Source organism: Apium graveolens, chromosome 9 (assembly GCF_009905375.1).
Source record: "Apium graveolens cultivar Ventura chromosome 9, ASM990537v1, whole genome shotgun sequence".
Taxonomy (NCBI): Eukaryota; Viridiplantae; Streptophyta; class Magnoliopsida; order Apiales; family Apiaceae; genus Apium; species Apium graveolens.
The window spans coordinates 9,146,896-9,162,567 of record NC_133655.1 but is presented as its reverse complement, the minus strand read 5'-3'; positions in this window follow the sequence as shown (position 1 = coordinate 9,162,567).

Below are 15,672 nucleotides of genomic sequence, written 5' to 3'. Positions count from 1 at the left end.
TTGCTAGACGGCGCCGGATTTCCGGGAAGCTTCGCCGGATTCTGGAATTGTTTCCAGTTTCCGTCGAATGCTCTTCAGGTTCCGGCCGTTCCCCCACCACACAGGGTCGCCGTTTGATTCACTAGAGGAGACAACCCAAGTGCCCAAAAATGTTTCTGAATTTTTTTTTTGTACTTTTTATTAAAATCATTTTTCCTATTTTCAAAAATCAATTTATTTAATTCTAAAAATCAGTTAATAATTATTTTAAATTCCTAAAATTATTTTCTTTTATTATTTTTCAAAATCCAAAATTTTATTTATTTATTATTTATTTTAATTGATTAATTATTTTGATAATTAATCAGTTTATTTATATAATTTGTATTAATTTGTTTTTAATTCCAAAAATTGTGGAAAAGTCATTTTTAATTCTGATTTTTCCTAAATAATGATTTAAAAATTATTTGAGCTTTTAAAATTTATATTTTGGTATTTAAAAATCAATTAATATTATTATTAATTGATTTATTCTTATTTTATTCATAATAAATAAACCGTTCGTCCGTTTAATACGAAACGAACGCCTCCAGACTCAGAAAAATATTCTGCTTTCATTAAAAATACTTTCGAGACCTAAATCCTTTTGTTTCGAAAGGTCGCTTGTTTTACAAGTCATTCTGAGTCGATTGTTGATCGATAAATCATATTTTTGACTCGATTTCAGTTTTAAACGTACTGAGTCGACCCTTTTGACGACTTGAGTCATATGTGATATGAATTATGCGATACGTGGATTATGTACTTACGTGTTATATGAATTACTTGTGTACGTGGGTCAAGAGTCTTGTGTTTGACTGTCTTATTTATGTGCGGCCTATCGTATGGGTAGACGATAGGATTTTGACGCATAGTTCGTCAAGTGATTATCGACTAGACGATTAAAATTCTATATTTTAATTGTAGATGCGAGTCTTTCAAGATGATCATGACCAGATGAAGTGGATAAAGGCTAGAGTTGAATAGTATGGAATAGTGGGTAGCATCACTGCATGCGCAGCAGGCCAAAGGATTAGTAGAATAAAGACGGTGATGCTTTGAGATCGAATGTCAGAATAGATGCGTGTTTGCGAGTGTGACTAACTGCTAAAACCCAAAGGCAAGTACCCCTAATATCACTTATTGTTCAAGTGATATTTATTTTGAATCCTATTATGCAAGTACCCTAACCTCACTTATCATTCAAGTGACGTTTATTTCGATTCATATTATGCAAGTATTCCTATCATCACTTATCGTTCAAGTGATATTTATTTTAAATCTTATCATGCAAGTATTTCTTTTCTTATTCAGTTCGTAATAGATAAATGTTTTACATATCGCTGAATTAAATAATTATGTTTATGCAAATACTTATCTGCTATTCTATGTTCAGAATAGTCAAGTGATTTTACTTATCCAATTATCGGATTTATAAATATTTTGGATTTTGAGAAAAGTGATTTGGTTGCGAATATTCCTACCCAAGAATTGGTGGAATAAAATTATTTCGGGTGTCGTTTATCATGACCCCATTTCAATAAAAAGGTTTTAAGATTGGATCATAATTGCGTAAGTGACCGGGACGGACGGTCCAGCGGAGGGCTATTTCTAAGTGCCATATGAAATATTATGACACCATTTTGCCACAGGCGAGTATTGCCTTTTTGAGTACTAGTGATTTTGGGGTCAAGTTTCTACAAATCATGACCTTGTGCTATCACACGGGCTGATCAGCATGTGATAGTACGTCCGTCGGAGAATGATCCTAATCTAAATTATCATATCATTTTTGATATTCATAGAATAAATGATTTATCAACTGTTCTGATCTGGATTAAAGTTATTCTTTCTTAGCACTCAGTTTCGGAAAATTACAGTGTTTATAAATGAATTGGAAGCTCAGATTGTTGCTACATCATTTGTTTCTCAGTGATAATTAGAATCTTGAATGAATTGGGATCTTCTTAATTATTCAACCCGTCCTTATCAGGCTGGTTTAGCAGGCTAAGTCTATGGAAACTTAGTCGATAATGATGGATACTGAATAGTTAGGAATTTCTTGAACGTTGTTTTATGGATAGATGAACAACAAAATAAGTCTTAAAATCACGCGTTCGGTTTTGAGTAAAGTTTATGATTCAATCCATAATCATTGTTTCATGATATTGCTATTTACGATATTTCCGTAAACATTGTTTTACGAGTTTTATTCTCGTCAAGACTCAAAGTATTGATAAAGTATTTTGCTCAAAAATATCAAAATGGTTTGAATACAATTAAGGAATCAATTATGGGGTTCCTCAACTAAAATTTTATGACTCAGCAATTATGATTTTTAAATGTTCTGCACTGATGCAGATGTCAGTTTTATATCAAAACGACCCTATATATGTTATAATTAACTTGCTGAGCATTTCTTTCGCTCATACTTGCCTGTTTTCAAATTTAACCTCCAGTGAGGATTAACTTGCGCTATTTAGCTGCGAAATTCGAGGAAGCAAAGAAGAAGCTTTTGAAAGGTGGATGGTCCAGGGTTTGCGGGCTAGTGTAAGTTTTATTGTATAAAGCTGTTTATATTATATTATATTACAGTTGTGTATTTTATTTGGGCCTAGTATACTTCGTTTCGAAGTTATACTAGTGGGTTTAGTTTTGAGTTGAAATTTATTGAAAAGAGTTTTAAAAGAAAGTGAAAAATTTATTTGTGGAATTTGAATTTCTTGTTTCTAGAACTGTAACCTTAAAAGATCTTAGATTAGTTTGGGGTCATTATGCTAAATATCTTCCGATGACATTTGTTTATTGATTAAACAGGTTAATTTGGATTGAAGTTTTATAGTGACGACCAAATCCTCTGACCCCGGATTTGGGGGCGTTACAGGTTGGTATCAGAGCTGAGGTTATAGTAAACTAGAAATGAGAGTGTGTAGGAGTGTGTATAGCTATGTGAGGACGTTTGAGCTCATATTGAGTTCCTGTTGGACTATTGGATATAGTACCAACGAATAAGTTGAGATAAGACGTATTCGTTTGAGATGATTGTGTTGAGCTGGATGGAACTCCTGGCAGTTGCAGACTTCTATTGTGGAATCTTCCGAGACTACGATACGACGACGATGGAGATTATCGATATCCTTAAAACATGAAGAATTGTCTAGAATTGGACGACGAGTCAACATTAGAGTTCAGATTGAAGATAAGTATTAAGAATTTGGCAATACCTTCTCTTTCTATAATTTCTTTTGGCTTCTCTCAGAAAGGGATATCTGTTAGAGGGTATATTCCCTAACACTCATTTTCAATCATAACTGTGTTTTAAATGTGCCAGAGGTTGTCATGAAGCCTATTGTTCAGGTTATGATAGCTTTGCCAAGTTATTATAATTTAATTCCACTTTTCTTATTTGGTGGATAGTTTCTTGGTGATGTGACACCACTTGCTCATTTGGTGTCAGAATTTTGATCTCTGGATTTCATTTTCTTCAGAAATATCAGCTTTGAAATCTTTCCAGTTTTATTCATTTGATTTTGAATTCCTTTGCTATTCTTTTATTCTGACTGAGATGAACAACCTAACTATAGGGGACACAAGGTATACCTGTCTGTGTGATAGGAGTTGGATGGGACGCCATCACTTGTGTGTGTTGTGAATACATGAAGGTTAATAACCTTTAGTAGTGTCTTAATTTGGGCACGCAATACCAAGTTCGTTTGATCATATTGATCTCTCAGTTATTCTCTTATTTCAACAATATTTTTTCTCAAATTCAGATTTAGTTCTGTTTTGGTATCGAATTCTTTTCTTTTTGAAATTCCATGATTTTATCATTCCAAATATTCGAAGGTATGCCAATCAAGTTGAGTTGAGTTATCCTGGTCAAGTCAAAGTAAAGCTATGTGATGGGATTACGAAGGACAATGATGGATTGCAATGCGATTAGAATATCAGTGGCATATAATAAAGTTAGTCTATTTCTTTATTTCTCTCTCTATTTAACTCTATCTCTCTTTCTTTTTCTTTCTCTTTCTCTATATCTTTCTTTCTATTCTTCTTTCTCTCGATCATTACAAGAAATTCTATTGAGGAATTGGTCAAAGGGTGTGAATGGAATAGTGGTGCACAGTGAAGCTCCTGTAAAAGTTTTATTATACAAGGAAAACGAGATTTATTTGAGATTATGGAAAATTGAGGTTATTTGGAAATGGAAAGTTAGTTAGAAGATCCCTAGTGCTCTCTTCTGCTGATTCCGAGGACGGAATCCTTATAAGGGGGGTAGATTGTAATATCCCATATTTTCAGATATTATTTTTATAATTATTTGGAATTGTTTATGTGATTTTATGTGATTTTTGGTGAATTATCTGATAAGTGGAATTGATGTTTGGGTGTTTAGATGTGATATTATTTGAGCATTTGAATTTGTATATGTCTAGAATAAAATATAGATAATTGTGATATTTTTATGGTAATTTTTGGACTGTTAGATGATTTTATATTGATTTATAATTATTAATTATTTTCTGAGTAATTACCAAAATTATTTTATAAAGCCGGGAATCATCTGACTTCAACCGTTTTTGCATTTTTACAACCCGAAACTCTTCCGAAAACTCCTTTCTAACCTAATCTGGTAATTCCGGACATTTTCCGTGTTTTGACTTTTTCGATCCGGATTACGGTTTGACCCGTACGCGTCCCGGCGTACAATTTTCGATACGATAGTTATTTCGGTAATCAACAAAACTCGTATTCTCGAGAAACAGGATATTTTTACATTATTTTCGTATATGGTGTTTTATAAAAAGCTCGGTTTTGATGATTATCCAATTGTGGTATTTAATTGTATCATTTTTGCAGTTACTTAGCGGCTAAGTAACCTATTTTCGGATCCGATATGATCCAATGTGATGCTGGTTATGTGTTTTCGGGATGTCAAATCCCACAAAATTCGTGTTTTTATTTTTATAAAATCAATCGTTTTTCAAATACCCTGTATTTTTGCATTTGTGTATTATTCGCAATTTTTGGAGATTTTTGATACAAATTTTATATTTTATCGCTTTTAAAATTATTCCCCGTAATTAGTATTTTTGGGATCTAATTATTTTAATTAGGGGATAAAAACACCCTTAATTAAATTTTGGGGATATAATTTTCTGTAAGTATAAATAGTTGCAGAATTTTTTTATTTTTATTTATCAAAAATTCAGAAAATAGAATAAATCCAAGAACAAGGTTGTGGGGGGTGAGATTTCTTCTTGAACATAAACCAAGTGATTTCAGGAACTATACTAATCCGTTGTTGACGTTCTATATACCGATTTGAAGCCCTTGAGGAGGCCGTTCTTTTGGTGCCAGAATCATGATTTAAGGTTGATTATTCAACTATTTCGTTTTTTTTCAAGTTTATTGTTTAATTCGTTTTTGATTTTTGAATGATTGTTTGATGCTGGTGAGGATTGATTATTGTTCCTGAGATTGCAAGGATCGATTTAGTGTATAGATTTGTGAATTTTGGTTCAGTTTTGATATAAACCAAGTTTTAAGTGTTTGTTAGATTTTTAAAATGGATTTCTGATTTTGTTATTGATTTTCTGTTGTTAGTGAGATTATGATTCGTTTGACTGTGAAATTAGCTTCGTTTTGATACCGAGAACTCGAGTTTTGGTGTTGAATTGGTTATAATCGGGTTTTCCGATTTGGTTCGCCGGAAAAGGTTCGAATTTGATCAGAATTGTTGTTCGGATTAAGGTTGGAGGTTAATATGGTTGAAATTGAGTTTTTGGGAAAGATTAGGATCGATTGGTATAAAAACCCATCGATTTTGGCTATGTTTTGGGGCTGTGGTGCGGTTGCTAGACGGCGCCAGATTTCCGGGAAGCTTCGCCGGATTTTGGAATTGATTCCAGTTTCCGTCGAATGCTCTTCAGGTTCCGGCCGTTCCCCCACCACACAGGGCCGCCGTTTGATTCACTGGAGGAAACAGCCCAAGTGCCCAAAAATGTTTCTGAATTTTTTTTGTACTTTTTATTAAAATCATTTTTCCTATTTTCAAAAATCAATTTATTTAATTCTAAAAATCAGTTAATAATTATTTTAAATTCCTAAAATTATTTTCTTTTATTATTTTTCAAAATCCAAAATTTTATTTATTTATTATTTATTTAAATTGATTAATTATTTTGATAATTAATCAGTTTATTTATATAATTTGTATTAATTTGTTTTTAATTCCAAAAATTGCGGAAAAGTCATTTTTAATTCTGATTTTTCCTAAATAACGATTTAAGTTTTAAACGTACCGAGTCGACCCTTTTGACGAATTGAGTCATATGTGATATGAATTATGTGATACGTGGATTATGTACTTACGTGTTATATGAATTACTTGTGTACGTGGGTCAAAAGTCTTGTGTTTGACTGTCTTATTTATGTGCGGGCTATCGTATGGGTAGACGATAGGATTTTGACGCATAGTTCGTCAAGTGATTATTGATTAGACGATTAAAATTCTATATTTTAATTGTAGATGCGAGTCTTTCAAGACGATCAGGACCAGATGAAGTGGATAAAGGCTAGAGTTGAATAGTATGGAATAGTGGGTAGCAGCATAAAGACGGTGATGCTTTGAGACAGAATGTCAGAATAGATGCGTGTTTGCGAGTGTGACTAACTGCTAAAACCCAAAGGCAAGTACCCCTAACATCACTTATTGTTCAAGTGATATTTATTTTGAATCCTATTATGCAAGTACCCTAACCTCACTTATCATTCAAGTGACGTTTATTTCGATTCATATTATGCAAGTATTCCTATCATCACTTATCGTTCAAGTGATATTTATTTTAAATCTTATCATGCAAGTATTGCTTTTCTTATTCAGTTCGTAATAGATAAATATTTTACATATCGCTGAATTAAATAATTCTGTTTATGCAAATACTTATCTGCTATTCTATGTTCAGAATAGTCAAGTGATTTTACTTATCCAATTATCGGATTTATAAATGTTTTGGATTTTGAGAAAAGTGATTTGGTTGCGAATATTCCTACCCAAGAATTGGGGGAATAAAATTATTTCGGGTGTCGTTTATCATGACCCTATTTCAATAAAAAGGTTTTAAGATTGGATCATAATTGCGTAAGTGACCGGGACGGACGGTCCTGCGGAGGGCTATTTCTAAGTGCCATATGAAATATTATGACACCATTTTGCCACAGGCGAGTATTGCCTTTTTGAGTACTAGTGATTTTGGGGTCAAGTTTCTACGAATCATGACCTTGTGCTATCACACGGGCTGATCAGCATGTGATAGTACGTCCGTCGAAGAATGATCATAATCTAAATTATCATATCGTTTTTGATATTCATAGAATAAATGATTATCAACTGTTCTGATCTGGATTAAATTTATTCTTTCTTAGCACTCAGTTTCGGAAAATTACAGTGTTTATAAATGAATTCGAAGCTCAGATTGTTGCTACAGCATTTGTTGCTCAGTGATAATTAGAATCTTGAATGAATTGGGATCTTCTTAATTATTCAACCCGTCCTTATCAGGCTGGTTTAGCAGGCTAAATTTATGGAAACTTAATCGATAATGATGGATACTGTATAGTTAGGAATTTCTTGAACGTTGTTTTATGGATAGCTGAACAACAAAATAAGTCTTAACTTCACGAGTTCAGTTTTGAGTAAAGTTTATGATTCAACCCATAATCATTGTTTCATGATATTGTTGTTTACGATATTTCCGTAAACATTGTTTTACGAGTTTTATTCTCGTCAAGACTCAAAGTATTGCTGAAGTATTTCGCTCAAAAATATCAAAATGGTTTGAATACAATTAAGGAATCAATTATGGGGTTCCTCAACTAAAATTTTATGACTCAGCAATTATGATTTTTAAATGTTCTGCGCTGATGCAGATGTCGGTTTTATATCAAAACGACCCTATATATGTTATAATTAACTTGCTGAGCATTTCTTTCGCTCATACTTGCCTGTTTTCAAATTTAACCTCCAGTGAGGATTAACTTGCGCTGTTTAGCTGCGAAATTCGAGGAAGCAAAGAAGAAGCTTTTGAAAGGTGGCTGGTCCAGGGTTTGCGGGCTAGTGTAAGTTTTATTGTATAAAGCTATTTATATTATATTATATTACAGTTGTGTATTTTATTTGGGCCTAGTATACTTCATTTCGAAGTTATACTAGTGGGTTTAGTTTTGAGTTGAAATTTATTGAAAAGAGTTTTAAAAGAAAGTGAAAAATTTATTTGTGGAATTTGGATTTCTTGTTTCTAGAATAGTAACCTTAAAAGATCTTGGATTAGTTTGGGGTCATTATGCTAAATATCTTCCGCTGGCATTTGTTTATTGATTAAACAGGTTAATTTGGATTGAAGTTTTATAGTGACGACCAAATCCTCTGACCCCGGATTTGGGGGCGTTACATTTTGACCCTTGAAAACAAGAACATTAGGGTTAAGATAAGATAGAAAGATCACATAAGATAGAAGTAAGAGTGTTAGGGTTGTTTGTTTCTGTGATTAGAAGTCATGAGTTCAGGATTGTGATTTGATTGTTCTTGTGTATTATTGTTATGTATATTAGATGGATTCTTCGTCATCATTTACGGAGCGGACTGAGTCAGATCCAGTAGTAGCACCAGTACTAGCTCCAGTGTCAGAGCAGATTTTTCCTCCATTACCACCACTTCCACCATTGCCACCTGGACCAGCGCCAGAGATACCGCATCCACCAGAGGTTACCAGGCTTTGTTGATTATTTCCCTTATTTTGAGCCAGAGATACCAGATTTTCCACCACTAGAGTTCCCGATGTTCGATATTCCTGATATGGTTGATATTCCACAGTGGGAGGATTTAGAGCCCCAGATTCCTATGCCACCAGTTGAGATTCCAGCGATTCCACAGATGGAGCCTGAGGCAGAGCCACCAGTGTATGCACCTATGGAGCAGCCTGTCTTATTTCCTGCCCCACTAGCTATCTATGCCCCTGTTCCTGGGGTATATCAGTTTCCACAGCCGGAGTTTATGGACGAGGTAGTAGTAGATGAGCCATTACCTTCTCGAGGTTCCCGCACGGACCTTCATGAGCATCACACAGTTACATATCAGCGTTTTCAGGCAGAGAGAGAGGAGAAGATTAGATGGAAGAACCAGTGCAGAGAGATTCTTTGATTGTTCGAGACACAGTCAGATGGTCCAGTTCGAGCTCTTCACCCAGACTATATGATGAGAGAAGGGCTACATCAGATCCACAGAGTTAGTTCTCAGCAGCTCACTGATTTGAGACACCAGGATATTAGTGCAGAGGTAGCATATCGCAAAGCGATGGGACTTGCAGAGGCAGTGTTAGAGGCGTTACAGGAGGAGTTGAGCCACGTGCCACAAGGATTTTGATCTAGTAGACGGAGGAGTGTTGTATCTTATATATATCTGTAGATAGAGGCATCATAGTATTGTATGACTAGTTGTATGAAGATAGCTACTAGTTTTGACCGATAGCAGTAGCAGTACGACTGACATATCATAGACTTTTGTATCAAGCATTAACACCTGCAGCTGGTGTTCTACCTATATATATGAGATGAACCTTTTCACGTTATCTTTATTTTTCAGTCATTTAAGCATTTACATTTATTTTACTATTTTACCGTTGCATATTTTGAAAATGTTGTTCCATTTACGATCATATTGTACCTTTTATGTTTTCAAATTTTTAATTATTTTAAAAAGGAGATTTATTTAAACATTGCACTGTTTTTACTCATTTATTTAGATATTTAATAAATTGTTTTCTTTCCCCATATCAACTGTTTTAAAGTTATTTTAACATTGAAAAGACTGTTTCCATTCCATAACACTTATTGAGTATATTGTTATTAAGAGAACCCATTATTTTATTATCAGAAAGATGGCACCTAAAAGAAAAGCACGACTCAACACATCTAACGAAAATACCGAGGGTCAGAATAATAATAATCAGATGGATCAGATGTTTCATCTCATGCAGCATCAAATGCTGATGATGCAACAACAGATGCAGCAGCAACAACAGCAGTTTCAACAACAAATGCTACAGCAAGCCACTCATCCAGAACATCAAGTACCAGCAGCAACACCTGTAGTTACTTTCAAGCAATTTTAATCGGTAAAGCCTCCGGAATTTGCCGGTTCCGCAGATCCTACAAAGGCGAGAGCATGGCTGAAGGAGATGGAAAAGGCTTTTACGTTGGTTAAAGTTGAGGAAGAACAGAAGACGGATTTTGCTAGCTACTTTCTGAAGGGCGAAGCTAATTACTGGTGGGAATCGAAGAAAGCTTTGGAAGGAGAAGACGTAGTGACTTGGGATAGATTCACTGAACTTTTCTTGGAGAAATATTTTCCTCGCTTCATGAAGAATCAGATGGAGATCAAGTTCCTGGAACTGAAGCAAGACAATTTATCGGTCGCGGATTATGAAGTCAAGTTCACTGAATTAGCAAGGTTCGTACCTGAGCAGGTCGATACCAATGAAAAGCAAGCTAAGAGGTTTCAGCAGGGATTGAAGCCATGGATTCGTAGCAGGGTAGCAGTATTTGAGTTGACAACTTATACGGTTATTGTTCAGAAGGCCATGATCATTGAAGGTGAGAGCGAAGCAGCTCAGAAAGAGAAAGGACCAGGAAATTCTCAGAATCGTTTCAACAAAACTCCGATATTTCAAGCCCGGGGAAAAGTAAACTTCAAAAGGCCAGAGCAGAACAATCAGAGGATGGGAAATCGACTTCCAGTTCCGAATCAGCAAAGACTTATCCGACCACCTATACTTGATTGCAGAATATGTGGTAAAAAGCATACGGGGATTTGCAACAAGCCTAATGTCACGTGTTTCAAGTGCAAGCAAATGGGACACTACTCTAGAGAATGTCCGATGGGAAGAGCAGATGTCACTTGTTTCCAGTGCGGAAGAAAAAGACATATTGCCAAGGATTGTAGAGGAGTTGCAATGGCCGCTAGTATTCCAAGGGTTTTAGCATTACCTCCACCACCACTACCACCATAAAATAGCCCAGGGCAAGGACTTTTAACATGTCAATGAAGGAAGCAGTACAGAATCCGAATGTAGTTGCAGGTACGCTCCCTGTGAATTCCGTAAATGCTCTAGTATTGATTGATTTAGGAGCTACGAGATCTTTTATTTCTGAAGATTTTATCTCTAAGATAGATTGTAAGGTTCAGTGGTTAGATGAAGTGCTAGTCATAAAATTAGCAAATGATGATCAGGTTACGGTAGATCGAGTATGTTCAGATTGTGATATTAAAATAGGGAGATGTCATTTCTCAGTTGACTTGATACCTTTCAGGTTAGGAGAGTTTGATGTTATTTTAGGTATGGATTGGTTAGCTAGTAATAATGCTCAGATTGACTGCGCAAATAAGAAGGTGAAATTGCAAACTAAAGAAAATACAACGGTAATATTCAAAGGTGAGAAGCAGAAGCAGAAATTCTTAACAATAATGCAGATGAAACAATTGCTACGTCAAGGATGTCAAGCTTATTTAGCCTATGTGTTGGATACTAACAAAGAAAGTCCGACCATCGAAGATATTCCTGTAGTTTGTGAGTTTCTAGATGTCTTTCCAGATGAACTTCCGGGACTACCACCGGATCGAGAAATCGAGTTCACTATTGATTTGGCGCCAGAGACTGAACCAATTTCGAAAGCTCCATATCGCATGACACCTGTTAAAATGAAGGAATTAGCAAAGCAGTTGCAGGATCTTCTCGACAAAGGAATTATAAGGCAAAGTGTATCCCCATGGGGCACACCAGTATTGTTCATGAAAAAGAAGGACGGTAGCATGCGACTATGTATTGATTATCGTGAGCTGAACAAGTTAACTATCAAGAATAAATATCTTTTGCCTCGTATTGATGATTTATTTGATCAACTGAAAGGAGTAGCATGGTTTTCAAAAATCGACTTACGATCAGGCTATCATCAGTTAAAGATCAAGGCAGAAGATATTCCAAAGACTGCGTTCAGAATGAGATAGGGACATTACGAATTTCTTATGATGGCTTTTGGACTGACGAATGCACCTGCAACATTCATGGATTTGATGAATCGACTGTTCAAGAAGTATCTGGATAAGTTTATCATTGTATTTATTGATGACATCTTGATTTATTCAAAGACTGAAGAAGAACATGCAGCGCACTTAAGAACTACATTGGAGATATTACAAAAGGAACAACTCTATGCGAAATTTTTGAAATGTGAATTTTGGTTAAAGGAAGTGCAATTTTTAGGACACATCATCAGTATTGAAGGAATTCAAGTGGACCCAGCGAAGATTGAAGCTATTCTCAATTTGGAAAAACTAAAGACTCCAACGGAAGTTCGAAGTTTCTTGGGATTAGCAGGATATTACAGAAGATTTGTTAAAGATTTTGCAAAGATAGCCACACCATTGACGAAGTTGACGTAAAAGAATGAAAAGTTTGAATGGAACGAGAAATATGAAGCCAGTTTCCAAGAATTGAAGAATCGACTAGTAACAGCGCCTGTGCTTGTTCTACCTGATGATCAAGGAGATTTTGTCATATATAGTGACGCTTCTTATCGAGGACTTGGATGTGTTTTGATGCAACATGGAAATGTGATCGCATATGCTTCTAGACAACTAAAACCACATGAACAAAAATATCCGACGCACGATCTCGAACTAGCAGCAATTGTATTCGCACTAAAGCACTGGAGATACTATCTATACGGCGAAAGATGTGAGATTTACACGGATCATAAAAGTTTGAAGTATATTTTCACAATGTGACATCGACGTTGGCTATAGTTAATCAAGGATTACGATGTTTCAATCAATTATCATCCAAGCAAAGCTAATGTAGTAGCAGATGCGTTGAGTCAAAATGAACGATTGAACCTGTTAACATCCTCAAAAGACTTGATCAAAGAATTCGATACATTGGAGATTGAAGTTCGTGTTCCAGAAAGCTCTACTGAAATAAATTACGCTATGACTTTTCAGCCAGAATTATTGGAAAAGATAAGAAGGTGTCAAGAAGAAGTAATGGATGAGGAAATTGACAATTTGACAGGAGAAGAGATTACCAGTCAGAAAGATGCCAAAGGAATTTTTCGAGTTGTTTCGAGAATCTGGATACCTAACGTACCGGAATTAAAAGCGGAAATTTTACAAGATGCTCATAGTTCAAGATATTCTATTCATCCCGGAAGCACCAAGATGTACAGAGACCTGAAAAAAAACTTTTGGTGGCCAAATATGAAGAAAGAAATAGCGGAATGGGTTAGCAAGTGTTATACGTGCCAAAGAGTGAAAGCTGAACATCAACGCTCGAGCGGATTACTACAACCCCTAGATATTCCAGAATGGAAATGGGAACACTTAGCTATGGATTTCATAGTGGGACTTCCAAGGACGAAAGCAAATCATGATGCAATTTGGGTTATCATTGATCGATTAACGAAGTCAGCACATTTTCTTCCAATCAACTGAAAGGTTTTCACTGGACAAGTTAGTGCACTTATATCTCAAGGAAATTGTAATGCGTCATGGAGTACCCGTATCGATTGTATCGGATCGAGATCCCCGTTTTAATTCGAGATTTTGGAGACAATTCCAAGAATGCCTCGGAACCAAGTTAAACATGAGTACTGCTTATCATCCACAAACAGATGGGAAAAGTGAAAGGACAATTCAAACAATTGAAGATATGCTACGTGTATGTGCAATAGACTTTGAAGGCAATTGGGACGAACACTTACCGCTAGTAGAATTTTCTTACAATAACAACTATCAATCAAGTATCGAGATGCCACCTTATGAAGCTTTATATGGGAGAAAATGCAGATCACCGACATGTTGGGATGAAGTTGGAGAACGCAAGATTCTAGGTCCAGAACTAATTCAACAGACCAAGGAGAAAGTAGAACTTATTCGAAAGCGACTCGAAATAGCGCATAATCGACAACATAAATATGCAGATCCAACTAGAAAAGATATGGACTATCAAGAAGGAGAGTATGTATTTTAAAAAGTCTCTCCATGGAAAGGATTGACAAGGTTTGGCAATAAGGGCAAATTGAAACCTCGCTATGTCGGACCATTTGAAATTCTGAAGAGAGTTGGAAAAGTTGCGTACGAGTTAGCTCTACCACCCCATATGCAGTATATTCACAAAGTATTTCATGTATCTATGCTTAAGAAGTATAACCCTGATACAAGACATGTAATAGAGTATGAACCAATAGAACTTCAGGCAGATTTGTCATGTATAGAGCAGCCGATAAGAATTCTAGATCGGCAAGAGAGGGTATTAAGAAATAAGTCTGTATCATTAGTAAGAGTTTTATGGAGAAACCCAGTGGTTGAAGAATCAACCTGGGAGCCTGAGAGTGAAATGTTAGAAAAGTATCCTCAGTTATTTGCATAGTATGATTATGAGGACATAATCCTGTTAAGGGGGGGGGGGAATGTAACGACCGAGAAATAACACTTGTATTATATGATAATAAAGATAAATTATGTGTATTATTATGTGATTAACTGTGTTGAGTCATTAAACCCTAATCGTTATGTGCTACGTGTTGCCTGTTTTGATCTGAACGTGTTTTGGATATTAGTTGAGTGTTTTATAGTAAGTTATACATTTTATATCAAAACCCGTACAACTCAAACAGTGTTTTAAAAGCCCGTATTTCAAACAAAATCATTGGCCCTATTTTTCCAAAAACAACCTATACCATATCGATATTTTGAACCCATAGACGTTTTACAAATTTACCTTTTTCGCGAAAAATGACTTTTCCGGACCCCTTCGGGTATCAAAAACCCCACAAAAATCATATTTTTATTTTTATATGATCATGAAATTATTAAATATCATTTTTCTTTGTATTTTTGTAATATTCATAATTTTTGGGAATTTTTGACATTAATTTTGTATTTATGGGATAATTAAAAATTCATTGTTAATACCCAAAAATTATAAAAATTAGGGCAAAATATTTTTATTAGATGTGTAATTAGCCCCTTAATTTTATTTAGGGGTATTATTTTCAGTACTATGAATAGCTGAATTATTATTAATTTTTAGTTAATTAATCATAAAAAAAATCAGTAAATAAGCAGAAAATTCAGAAAAGGGGATTAGGGTTCTTGGAGTTCCTGGAATCAAAGCCAAGTTTGATCGTGATTCTGTTAACTAAATCAGTCGTGTAAGTATCCGTTTTGAAGCCTGTGATTCAGTAGTTTCTGATTATGTAAGCGTTTTTGTTGTTTGATTTCTTGATGTTAATTTTGTATTTTCGGTTTTAAAATTCGAATTCGGGTTGTTCGATTCAGTTGTTTGTTAGATGGTTATGATGATATAGATGATTAGATCAGTGTAATTTGCAATTGATTCGTACCAGTCTCGTTGAATTTGGTATTGTTTTTGGTGTCGCCGGAAAACGCCGTCAACGGCGGCTGTTCGTGGTTGCCTGGGTTGGTGGTCGACGAGGACGAAGGAGAAAGGAAGGGGGAAGTCATCTGGGTTGCTGTGCATCAGAAACGGGGAAGAAACAAGCTTGAATCACGACGTGTGGTCGTCGTTTTGCTTCACC